The sequence below is a fragment of the Microcebus murinus genome, chromosome 3 (assembly GCF_040939455.1).
Source record: "Microcebus murinus isolate Inina chromosome 3, M.murinus_Inina_mat1.0, whole genome shotgun sequence".
In the NCBI taxonomy this organism is placed as follows: Eukaryota; Metazoa; Chordata; class Mammalia; order Primates; family Cheirogaleidae; genus Microcebus; species Microcebus murinus.
This window is the reverse complement of record NC_134106.1, coordinates 20,859,470-20,864,324: the sequence shown is the minus strand read 5'-3', so window position 1 is coordinate 20,864,324 and position 4,855 is coordinate 20,859,470.

Here is a 4,855-nt window from a genome sequence, read left to right as displayed (position 1 = left end):
GGAGTACAGTGCCCGGCAAGTGACATAAACTTTTCCAGTGATGGCAAGAGCCAATTGCCAAAATTTAACAACATCTGGGGGATGGTCATGCTGGAGACTCAGACTTGTGGGGGGGGGGGAATGGGCATTTATTGAAACCTTAAAATCTGTACCCCCATAATATGCCGAAATAAAAAAAATTTAATGAATTTTTGCAAATGGGTTATTAAACAGCCATCATTAAAATTTAAATTATAAAAAGTTACAAATAAACAAATTATATATTACATAACCATAATAAATTCTTTTTTTTTTTGGCACCCCAGATGGGACATGAACATAATAAATTCTTAAAACTCATCAATTCTTCATTGTTTTACTATATTTTACTATTTTCTACTCTCTTGAGGTTATTTATGTCTATTGTATCTGCATAGTAGAAAAACGACACTACTGCACATCCCTTCCCAACTCTGCGTTCAGTGATGTCATGTTGATAGCTTGAAATTGACCACGGTGTTAGCATTTACCCAGTAGAAACTGGCAAATGCTAAGAATGAAGACCTTTTTTTTTCCCTAGAGAGTGGTTGTAAAATATTTTCCAGCACATCACTGTCTCTCGTTGTAAAGTGGGCATAAAAATAGTATCCACTTTGTGTGGGATGTATATAAACCACTTAGCACAGTGTCTGATGCACACTTTACTAAATGGTAGCCATAAATATTATTATACGTATCTCCTCATCTCTGGGACTGGGCAGCTGTACCGTCATTAGGCATCTCCAAGGCAAAGGTACCATGGAATACTACACACCCCTTAGAAACGATGCTTACAGAAGAACTGTAATGATATGGGGAAACTCTCATGGTATAGTGTTATGTGAAAAAGTCAGAATACAATAAGGATATACCATTTCTTGAATGAATGAACTATAAGAAAAGGATCAAAGGAAATGTGCTCTAATATTAAAAATGTTTATGTCTAAAATAAGTGATATTGTTTATTGTTTGTTTGTTTGTTTGTTTTTAAGAGACAGGATCTCACCCTGTCATCCAGGCTGGAATGCAGTGGTGTGTGATCATAGCTCACTGCAACCTCAAACTCCTGGCCTCAAGCAATCCTCCTGCCTCAGCTGCCCAAGTACTGAGACTACAGGCATGCACCACCGCACCTGGCTACTTTTAAAATGTTTTCCAAAGTTTTATATAATGAAGAGGCATTTATTTGATCATTAAAAGCCAGTTCACTTTTAAAACAAGGGAAAGTGACTTGATGGTATCTGAGACCCTGCGCTGCTCTCACATTCTGATATTTGGATTTTCTCCATGTAGGAATTTTGCTGCCCACCAGGGGAAACAGCCGGGCCGCACAGCAAAGCACGTCCCTACGGGGGCAAAGGCCTGCCGGGCACAGTCCCCAGGAGACAGGCGTCAGATGAGGGAGGACAGTGGGTCCTCCACGGCAGGGCAGCCGGGCAGGGCGCTACCTTTGCCCTCATTCAACCTAAGTTTCTTTGACAAAAGAAATTCTTTCAATACCTCTTTATTTCAAATTTAGGCATTTATCACTTGCACTAAACACACATCACCTATTTTTTTTCTTTGAGACAGAGTCTCGCTTTGTTGCCCAGGCTAGAGTGAGTGCCATGGCGTCAGCCTCGCTCACAGCAACCTCAAACTCCTGGGCTCAACCAATCCTCCTGCCTCAGCCTCCCAAGTAGCTGGAACTACATGCATGTCCCACCATGCCCGGCTAATTTTTTCTATATATTTTCAGTTGTTCAGCTAATTTCTTTCTATTTATAATAGAGGCGGGGTCTCACTCTTACTTGGGCTGGTCTGGAACTACTGAGCTCAAATGATCCACCCGCCTCAGCCTCCCAGAGTGCTAGGATTACAGGCATGAGCCACCATGCCCAGCCTATTCCTACTAATGTATTATTGTTTTCTGTTTATCACCTCTGGTTTTGTTCCTCTGTTCTTCATTTCCTGCCTCTTTTTTTCTTTTTTTAAAAAAACTCATTTTAGGCCGGGCGCTGTGGCTCACGCCTGTAATCCTAGCTCTTGGGAGGCCGAGGCGGGCGGATTGCTCAAGGTCAGGAGTTCAAAACCAGCCTGAGCAAGAGCGAGACCCCGTCTCTACTATAAATAGAAAGAAATTAATTGGCCAACTGATATATATATATAAAATTAGCCGGGCATGGTGGCGCATGCCTGTAGTCCCAGCTACTCGGGAGGCTGAGGCAGAAGGATCACTGGAGCCCAGGAGTTTGAGGTTGCTGTGAGCTAGGCTGACGCCACGGCACTCACTCTAGCCTGGACAACAAAGCGAGACTCTGTCTCAAAAAAAAAAAAAAAAAAAAAAAACAAAAAAAAAAACACCTCATTTTAAAAGAAAAACAAAACAAACTTGTTATTTGCAGCTTATCACCTTGTGAATGTCAGTAATTTACTTTTCGTTAACATTGCCAGTAACAGAAAATCTTAAATAATTCCAGGCCCAGTCTTCTAGACTGAGCAGAAATAATGCAAGGAGTGTTTTGATAGCTTGGTGAATGGGATGGGTTTCTCGTGGTTTTCTTTGTTTTCTTTCTTTCTTTGTTTTCTTTTTTTTTTTACATTTATTTTATTTTTAATATTTAAATTTTTCAATGATACTTACTCTTCACTTTACAAGGGTCTTTCTTTCCTTCCTTCCTTCCTTCCTTCCTTCCTTCCTTCCTTCCTTCCTCCCTCCCTCCTTTTCTTTTCTTTCTTTTCTTTTCTTTTCTTTTCTTTTCTTTTCTTTTCTTTTCTTTTCTTTTCTTTTCTTTTTTAGAGGCAGGGTCTCACTCTGTCACCCAGGCTGGAATGCACTGGTGCAATCATAGAAGTTCACTGAAAACTCCCTGGGCTCAAACGATCTTCCCACTACTTAGGACGACAGACACACGCCACTGCACCTGGCTAGTTTTTTTTGTTTTTGTTTTTGTTTTTTTGTAGAGATGGGGGTCTTGCTATGTTACCCAGGCTGGTTTTGAACTCCTGGCCTTAAGCAATCCTCTTGCATTGGCCTCACAAAGTGCTGGGATTATGTCAGGTCCAGCCTGTTGGTGGGCTGTTGTCCTGGTTCTTTGGCTCCTGGCTTGGAAAATTCACAAGCAGGGCTAGTGTGACAGAGTGACCACAGACAGGAAGCAATTCCACACAGCTTTTATTGCAGAAAAGAAGGGAGCTATGCAAAATGAGAGTATGTTCCAGAAAGGAACGGATCACTCTCCACAAGTGGAGAAAGATGTTGAGGACCGCCAGGTGGTTTCCTTTTACTGGCCTGGTCCAGGGCAGGGCTTATAGGAGGTGTAGGGTATTACCAGGTGATTCATATACATGACTGACAGGTGTTCTTATAACAGTTACAGCTGCACAGGTGTGTATGCCTCAAAATTCCCGCTCTTTGCAGTTGTTAGCTACATTTTCCTGCACCGTCCCCCACAACTTCTCCTTCCCTAGGAACCACCCTCATGGCCTGTGTCTGCCACCTGCAGATTTGGTCCCTGCCTAATAGATTACAGAGTGAGTCACTGCACCCAGCCTTTGTCTCTTTTCTTTCCTTCCTTCCTTCCTTCCTTCCTTCCTTCCTTCCTTCCTTCCTTCCTTCCTTCCTTCCTTCCTCCCTTCCTTCCTCCCTCCTTCTCTCCCTCCCTCTCTCTCTCTCTCTCTCTCTCTTTTTCTCTCTCTCTCTCTTTCTTTCTCTCTTTCTTTCTTTCTCTCTTTCTTTCTTTTTCTTTCTTGACAGAGTCTCACTCTGTTGCCCTGGGTAGAGTGCTGTAGCATCAGCCTAGCTCACAGCAACCTCAAATTCCTGGGCTCAATCAATTCTCCTACCTTAGCCTCCCAAGTAGCTGGCATTACAGGTGTGCGCCACCACACCCGGCTAATTCTTCTATTCTAAGTAGAGATGGGATCTCAATCTTGCTCAGGCTGGTCTCAAACTCCTGAGCTCAAGTGATCCTCCTGCCTCGGCCTCCCAGAGTGCTAGGATTACAGGTGTGAGCCATCGCGCCCGGCTTCTTTGTCTCTTTTCTATGTGCATCCGATATCTGGGGATGGATGACATTTTGAACTGTGCTCCCTTTTGGAAATATGATAAAGACAAAGACAAGAAGTGTATGCATGCATATGTGTTGGGTGGGGAAGTAGGGGCTGCTACTCATAAAATATTTTATAAAATAAAAAAAGGAATTTCATTTGATTTTTTTATTGGCTTTTTAGCTATACTTCTTTCCACTATTTGTTTCAGTGGTTGCTCTAGGAATTATCCATTCTTAAATTTTCACAGTCTGTCTGGAGTTAATGTTGTACTGCTTCATATTAAATGTAGAAAGCTTGTAATATATAGCTTATAAGATTATCCGCTCTCCCATATACTATAGCATTATATGTATTACATCTACATACATCTTATTAACCCCACAAGACATGTAACCATTTTCCCTTTAAAGAGTAACATAGGCCAGGCACAGTGGCTCACGCCTGTAATCCCAGAATTTGGGGAGGCCAGGGTAGAAGGATCACTTGAGGCCAGGAGTTCAAAACCATCCTGGGCAACTTATCAAGACAGCATCTCTACAAATAATAAACATTGGCTGAGTGTGTAGTATGCGCCTATAGTCCCAGCAACTAGGGAGGCTGTAGGTGGAAGGATCACTTGAGCCCAGGAGATTGAGATTATGGTGAGCTATGATTGTGCCACTGCACTTCCAGCCTGGGTGACAGAGCAAGACCCTGACTTTAAAAAAAAAAATTTTGAAAATAGTCATATATATTATAATGAAGCAAAGTGGGAAAAATAGACCTTTATTACGTCACCATTTCTGATGCTCTGTATGCCTTTCTG